We start from the raw sequence: 9302 nt of genomic DNA on the forward strand, positions 1-9302 counted from the left end.
TTTGTTTTTTAATTCTATTTTTTTCCCTGTGGGATTCTCTTTCTCTGTTGTTGGTTTGGTTTTGATTTTGGTTTTGGTTTTGGTTTTAGTGAGGTTTATGTATTTGTTTATAGGTTTGCATGGTGGAGAAAAATTATTGGTAATTATGGTTGCAATCGAAGTATCTATGTGCGTTCTGTGCCAATGATTTTGATCAGATTTTGTTTTCTTCAATGAAGACCATAAAATTGAAGTAAAAAAAAATGGGGATCAAATTTTTTATTTTTTATTGTCATTTTACTTTATAGAAAATGTGAAAATTTATTGAGAATTCAATATTTTACTATAATAATAGATTTTTGTATAACTAGGTAAATTTAAAACTTTTAAATATCATTGTGTTATTTATTTGTATCCTCTTTCTATCCCATTATACCATTATTGCTATTTGTTGGTTTGTTAATTATAATTCAATTAATTGAAAATGAAAGCTTCATATAATTTTTCATATATATTATAGTTAATTTATTACAACTATAATTGTATATAATAGCATAATATATAGGGATAATCTCTGAATATAATTTTTATTTTTTATGTGATTAAATAATCCATCTTAAATAGTATATAGAAGAGTTAGATGACTTCTTTTATCTCTAAAAAACCTAATCTATTTTTTTTTTTTACTTTTTAAATTTTTTTTTTTAAATTGAAACATCAATTGTTTATGTCTATAAAACAAAACTGATAAACACATATTCAAAAGTTACACATTTTTTTTAATATGTAGGATATTTATAAATGGAAAATGTTTGACACCTCAAATTTTTCCCCATAATTTGACTTATAATGATGTGGTCATAAATGTCAATTTTTATACAAATATGAGAAGAGAATTAATTAAATTATACATTTCAATCAACCACATACTCAAACTTTGACTATTTCAAGATGTTATTTCACTATAATTCCAATTAAGAGAATCTTCAACCCTTAATATTTTTTTTTATCAAATTCTAATTTGAAAAAAATTTAAAAAGATGAAACGTAGAAAAATATTATTTTTTCCATCAAAATTGGTGAAAAGAAAAAAAAAATGGGATAAGAATGAAATTCTTTTAAAAATTGATAAAAATTTAATAAAAAAAGTAATTCATATCAAATCAAAATTTTTATTCAAATTTAAAATCAAATTAGATAAAAAAAAAGAAGAGAAAATGATGAAAGTTTGAAAATATTTTGAAACTTTCTTATTCTTAAAGATTAGAAATCCACGTATGTATTATATTCATATTGTATTTTTAGTTATGAAATTGAAATTAAAAGAAATGTAACTTAAATTATTGGATTAATAATAGCAACATCATATTAATTATTGTTAAATATTGCTTCACTTCACATTTAATAATAAAATTATATATTTGTCTTAATTATAACTTTTAAATTTGTATATTTTCATAACAAGAAGAGGTATGTCATAACGCATTTAATATAGCGATCCCAGTTTTTGACCCAACCTTTATTATGTTTTGAACTCGGGTTCCGTGGTTGTTTATTGTGTCCATGTGTTGTTTTCCTCCTTTAACTCTTTGAATTTGAGCTTTGGAATATGTTGGGCGTGTTTGGAACATGTTGGTTGTTAGTTGGTCTAGATTGTTGTTGCCCAGTTTTGGCTTCTTTGCTCGAGCGAGGCTTCTTGCGCTCCAGCGAGCCTTGTGAAATTTGCTTCTTCGCTCGAGCGAGGTTTCTTGCGCTAGAGCGAAAATTAGGAGTCCTCGAGTCTCTTTCCCAGACGCAGAATTTCTGGGAATGTGAAGTGCTTCGCTCGAGCGAGGCTTCTTGCGCTCGAGCGAGCATGTGCATCTGTGAAATTTTTGAAGCTTTGCATTTTATGCTTGAGCGACGCTTCTTGCGCTCGAGCAAGACCACTTGTTGTGTTTGGTCGCTCGAGCGACAACTCCTTCGCTCGAGCGAAGGTCACGTATATCAGTTCGTAGTAAAGCTTTTTTGTATCACTTTTTGTATCTCTTTCACTCAAAACCCTAGCCCAGCTTCTTCTCTCTCTAAAATACTCTCTCTCTCTGTCTCTCTTTCTCTCTCTCTCTCTCTCTCTATAAATACACCTTGATCTGGGGATCTCTCAACTATAGTCCCTTTATTAAAAAGATAGAGCATCTTGTGAGTTTCCATTTCATCCGAGCAAAATCGAGTTTGGACATCTTTGAGGTTTCTTTCATTCTTCCTTTGAGCTTCTACACTTGAGGTAGGGATATTCTACTATTTGATATGGGTTTTAACCTAGGTATTTGTCATTTTGTATAAATTGTGGCATTTGGGAAGATTTGGGTGAAGTTAGGGTTTGGGTCAACATTTAATAGAGGGGTTTCATTATTGGGTTCCATGAATACATATTTGAGGTTTTGAATAGGAGGTTATATGGGTTAAAATGATGAAATTTGGTCTTGGGTTTAATATTTGGAAAAAGGGGGAAGATTGCCCAAATTTGGATTAAATAAATTATTTTGTATAAATAATAAAATTGATGTGGGAAATATGAAATTGGAAGGGTGTATAATTGAATGGTGTAGTTGGATTTGTTAAGTCACTCACCTATGGAAATTTGATAAATTATCTGTTTGATAGATTGTATATCTGTTTAGAAATATCTATTTTAGGCTATCGGTGGAGGATAGTTATGATTGTTATAGAAACTGCATAAGGGTTAGGTGAATTGAAACTAATCATTTGAATTATGTCATTGAATATGACGGTTTGATTAAACCATTGAATATGTGATTTGGTTAGTCATTGTATGTGACAATACTTTTAAATACATTGTATATGTATCATTGTTTGAGAGGAGATAAGGAATGGACTCCATTGAAAATTAAGTTGGCCGGAGTGTTTAGAGTGAAAGTTTCAAAATCTTATATATATATATATATGGGTGCTGATTCCGTCGGATGTGAATTCTGTAAAATGGCAAGAAAATAAAAGTGTTGGATTGATGAATGTATTGAATTGTGAACCACTGAGTTGTAATCTCATTTTTCTTGATTAGATAATAATGAACTTGGTTAATAGATTAACCCGACATGGATGAATGGAAATGGATTGAGGTATGGTTATCTATATTGAATGGTCTTGGAAAGAATATGTGTTGGTTATGAATATTGCACATTTATCTGATGCTTATATCTTAGTTAAATCTCATATATTGTTTTAGCATATCTCTACTAGGCTTTGGCTTATCCTACATGGGAAACCATTTTCAGATACAGGTGACATGCCACCTCCAAGAACATAGCTTGGGAGGATTAGGGGTTGAAGGCTCCATTTTGTTATTTCGTTTTGTGTTAAATGTTTATTCAAGCTGAGGGCTTTATATGTATAGAGCTAGGACTCTTTCTTTTGTTGTAACCAAGTGATATCTTGGATAGGTGTAAGCCCGCAGGGCATTTATTTTGTTGAAATCAACTAGTGTTACATGCTGTAATTTTAGAATGAACATTTATGAAAATAAAATGCATGTAATGTCTCTTGTAATATAAACTCTGATGAATGAATGTATAACATTTTCTATTATGTTTATGAATCTCTTGGGTTGGTTTATCCTCTTTATTTTGAGGGTGTTACATTTAATTAGGTTTAACTTTTTTTAATACAAATTATAAAAATTGCACCAAATAGATTTATATATATATTTTTAATTTTTTTAAACTAATAATTTTAAAAGTTATAAACATAAAAGTTAACTTATAAATTTCTCATATATGACAAGCCAAAAATTAAACTACATCAAGATGATTATAATAATTTTTTTAATTTATAAAATTCCGTGCATAACACGGACCACTAGTTTGGCATGGTTTGGGAGGAGGGTTTGGGGGATTTTTTTGGCTAAAATAGTCACAAAAAATAAAATAGGCTTTTTAGCCAAATAAGACAAAACATCACATTCAACCCATAATCATTACATTCTTTCTCTCACAAAAAAACCAAAAAAGCCAAAAAGCCAACCCACTTCCCAAACCATACCTTTGTACAAATTGGAAATGCTGTAAAGCCTCGTTCAATATTCATAAAGTAGAGAGAGAGAGAGAGTAAAAGACACAAGTGAGAGAGAGAGAGTGAAACGACAATGGCGGTCTTTCTTTTGCTCTCACCGTCGCTGCCGAGCACCACCAGAGTCGCTGTAGTACGCTACTCGTTTGCAATACCAGACGCATCGACAATGTTGGCTTTTCGGTTGTTCATAAGGCAAACAGCAGTTAACGGCGTCCATCTCAAACCCTAGACCATTCCGTCACCACCAATCACGGCGGCTTCTAACTGAGAGATCCAGATCAAACCCCATAGCTGCTGAGATCTCTGTCAATAAACACACACACACACATTCTCTCTCTCTCTCTCTCTCTCTCTCTCAACTCTCTTCTCTGTGTTCATAGAGCGCAAATCCAGACTTCAAACTCTTGTTCCACTTTCTCTTTTGTTGTTCTGTTCAATAGATGCAAATCTTTGTGAAAACCCTAACTAAAAGCAACAAATAAAGAGAAAAAGGAGATGAGAGAGAGACTCTCGAGCAAGTTGAATGATTTGATGATGATTTTGTTGTGATGTTTAATCTTTAGATACATCTATAAAATTTAATCAATGTAAACTAAATTTTTGTAGTTCAAAAATGAACAAATAAAAAATGAATAGATAGAAAATTTAGTATATAAAAAATTTGAATAGTTGATAAAAAATTTGAACAAATAAAAAAAATTTAAATATATAGAAACTAGTGGTAACCTGTGCTATGCATGGGATTTTATAAATTAAAAACAATTATTATAAATATGTTTAAGTAATTTAATATTTTGTTTTGTAATATACATGAAATTTATAAGTTAATTTTTATATTTATAACTTTTTAAATTATTAGTTTATAAAATTGAAAATATATATATATATATATATATATATATATTTAGTGCAATTTTGATAATTTGTAATATAAAAAAAAAAAGTTAAACCTAATTAAACGAGGTGACATGAGTTATGATATACCTCTTCTTGTTATGAAAATATACAAATTTAAATGCAACGCCCTCAAAATAAAGAGGATAATCCAACCCATGAGATTTATAAACATAATAGAAAATGTTATACATTCATTCATCAGAGTTTATATTATAAGAGATATTACATGCATTATACTTTCATAAATGTTCATTCTGAAACTACAGCATGTAACACTAATTGATTACAACAAAATAACGCCCTACGGGCTTACATCTTTCCAAGATATCACTTGGTTACAACAAAAGAGTCCTAAGCTACAACAAAAGAGTCCTAAGCTCTATACATGTAAAGCCCTTGGCTTGAATTAACATTTAAACACAAAAAATAACAAAACAAAGCCTCTAACTCCTAAGTCCGCCCAAGCTACACCCTTGGAGGAGGTATGTCACTTGTGCTTGAAAATGGTTTCCCAAGTAGAGTGAGGCAAAGCCCAGTAGAGATATACTAACACAATATATGAGATTTAACTAAAGATATAAGTATCAGATAAATGTTCAATATTCATAACCAACTCATATTCTTTCCAAGACCATTCAATATAGATAACCATACCTCAATCCATTTCCATTCATTCATTTAGGTTAATCTATTAACCATATTTATTATTATCTAATCAACCAAAATGAGACTACAACTCAATGGTTTACAATTCAATACATTCATCACTCCAATACTTCTATTTTCTTGCCATTTTACGAAATTCACATCTGAGGGAATCGGTACCCATATATATATATATACACATAAGATTTCTGGACTTTCACCCTGGATGCTCCGCCCAACTTAATTTTCAATGGAGTCCATCCTCTATCTCCTCCCATACAATGGAGTACATCCCCTATCTCCTCCCAAACAATGATACATATACAATGTATTTAAAAGCGTTGTTATATACAATGACTAACCAAATCACATATTCAATGGTTTAATCAAACCGTCATATTCAATGACATAATTCCAATGATTAGTTTCAATTCACATAATTCTCATGCAGTTTCTACAATAATCATTGCTATCCTCCACCGATAGCCCAAAACAGATATTTCTTAACAAATATACAATCTATCAAATAGATAATTTATCAAATTTCCATAGGTGAGTGATTTAACAAATCCAACTACACCATTCAATTATACACCCTTCCAATTTCATATTTCCCATGTCAATTTCATTATTTACATAAAATAATTATTTAATACAAATAAGCGCAAGTTTCTCCCTTTTCCAAATATTAACCCTACGGCCCAATTTCACCATTTATACTCAAGTAGCATCATGTTCAAGACCTCACATACATATATGGAGTCCAATGTAGAAAACCCTCTCTCAAAATTTAAACCAAAACCCTAGTTTCATCCAAATCCTCCCGAATTTCACCATTTATACAAAATGACCAATACCTAGGTAAAAAACTATATTAAAGAGTAGAATATCCCTACCTCAACGCTAGGAGAGCAAAAGAGAAGATGGAGACACTTCAAACAAGCCGAAATCATGATCTACTTGGATCAACACGGAGCCCTCAAGGTGCTCTACCTTCTTAATAAAGGGAGTAGGGTAGAGGGATGCTTAGATCCTAGAGTATTTGTAGAAAGAGAGAGAGTTTTAGAGAGAGAATGTGTCGAATTAGGGTTTTGGGGAAAAAAGATGTAAAATTTCTGTGTAAAAATAAGCTGCTGCGAACTGATATACGCGACCTTCGCCCGAGTGAATGAGTCGTCGCTCGAGCGACTAGACACAACAAGTGACCTCGCTCGAGCACAAAATGCAAAGCTTCAGAAGGTTTACAGACGCACACACTCGTTCGAGCGCAAGAAGCCTCGCTCGAGTGAAGCACTTCACCTTTCTAGAAATTCTACATCTGGGAAAGAAACCTGAAGACTCTCAATTCTCGCTCGAGCACAAGAAACCTTGCTTGAGCGAAGAAGCAAATTTCACAAGGCTCACTCGAGCACAAGAAGCCTCGCTCGAGCGAAGAAGCAAATTTCACAAGGCTCGCTTGAGCGCAAGAAGCCTCGCTCTAGCGAAGAAGCCAAAATCTGGGCAACAACAACCTAGACCAACTAACAACCAACTTGTCCTAAACACGCCCAACATATTCCAAAGCTCAAATTCAAAGAGTTAAAGGAGGAAAACGAGACATGGACAACAACATACAACCACGAAATTTGAGTTTGGAATGTAACAAAGGTCGGGTCAAAACCGAGATCTCTACATTAAAAGTGATAATTAAATGTGAAGTGAAGTGATATTTAACAATAATTGATATAATGTTTCTGTTATTAATCCAATAATTTAAGTTACATTTCTTTTGATTTTAATTTCATAACTAAAAATACAATATGAATATAATACGCATACAGATTTCTAGTCTTTAAGAATAAAAAAGTTTTAGACTATTTCCAACCTTTCATCATTTTCTTTTAATTATATTTATCTAATTTGATTTTAAATTTGAATAAAAGAATTTGATTTGATATGAATTACTTTAACTTTTTTCGTTAAATTTTTATCAATTTTTAAAAGAACTTTCATTCTTATTCCAATTTTTTTTCCCTTTTCATCAATTTTGATGGAAAAAATCAATAATTTCCAACACTTTATCTTTTTAAATTTTTATCAAATTAGAATTCGACAAAAAAATTATATTAAGGGTTGAAGATTCTCTTAATTGAAATTATAGTGAAATAACATCTTGAGATAGTGAAAGTTTGAGTATGTGATTAGTTGAAATGTATAATTTCATTAATTCTTTTCTCATATTTGTATAAAAATTGACACTTATGACCACATCATTATAAGTATGAAAAAATATTTGAGATGTCAAACATTTTTCATTTGTAAATATCCTACATATTGAAAAAATGAAAAAATAAAAGAAAAAGAAAAAAAAATGTGTACTTTTGGATATGTGTTTATCAATTTTGTTTTGTTGACATAAACAACTAATGTTTCAATTTAAGAAATTAAAAAGTATAAAAAAAATAGATTGGATTTTTTGGAGATAAAAGAAGCCATCTAACTTCTTTTTATACTATTTTAAGATGGACTATTTTAATCACATAAAAAAATAAAAAATATATTTGGAGATTATCTCTATATATTATGCTATTATATACAAATATAGCGGTAACAAATTAATTAATATATATGAAAAGTTATACTAAGTGGTTGTTTGGGATGTCCTAAATAAGTGCACTTTTTGACTTTTTGGACTAAAAAGTTGAGGAAAAAAAGATGGTTGTTTGGGATAACTTTTTGATTTTTTACGAAAAAATGTGTATTAAAAAATTGTATAAATTAGTGTATAGTAGAAGCTTTTTGGACCATCGCACGTGTTGGATTGGGCTGATTTGGAGGTGGTTGAGGATGCCTCATATGAGGAGAGACTGGTGAGAGTCTTGGATAAGAGGGACCAATTAGTCTTGCGAGGCAAGTCAATTCCTTTAGTTAAAGTTTTGTGGAAACATCACGGAGTCGAGGAAATGACTTAGGAGCGTAAATTAGAAGTTCGAGAGAAGTATCTGGACTTGTTTGTTGATATTTTAATATGTATTGAGATTTTGATTACGATGATTGAAAAGTATAAACATTGTATATGTTTAAATTATGAGAACATTGTATATGTTATTTACATTGTGGAAACATGAGTTTATTTTAAGCATTGCATATGTTTTGGGAAATTGTAAATTTCATTTTCGTATGGGATTTGTGTATCGAGTCAATGAGGATGGATGACCAGAGGATGGGTTAAGTGTTGAACTTGTAATGTAACGTCCTCAAAATAATACAATTAACCCAACTCATAAGAGGAATAAATCTAACATAAGTGGTATACTTTCATATATTAGAATTTGTGTTACAAAGGGGATCACATGCGTTATACATTCATAAATATTCATTCCGAATCTACAACATATAATACATGTTAATAACAACAAAATAAAAACCCTACGGGCTTTCATCTTTCCAAGATAATACTTGGTTACAACAAAATGATGAGTTCAAAGCTTAATACATATAAAGTCCCTCGGCTTGAATAAACATTTAAACATAAATACAACAAAAATAGAGCCTTCAACCCCTAGTCCATCCAAGCTACATCCTTGGAGGAGGCATGTCACCTGTACCTGAAAATGGTTTCCCAAGTAGGGTGAGCTAAAGTCCAGCAGAGATAAATTAACACAATATATGAGATTTAACTAAGATATAATGTCAGGTAAAAGTCCAATACTCAAGGCCAACTTATATTCTCC

Source organism: Camellia sinensis, chromosome 9 (assembly GCF_055761805.1).
Source record: "Camellia sinensis isolate YWXY chromosome 9, ASM5576180v1, whole genome shotgun sequence".
NCBI classification, from domain to species: Eukaryota; Viridiplantae; Streptophyta; class Magnoliopsida; order Ericales; family Theaceae; genus Camellia; species Camellia sinensis.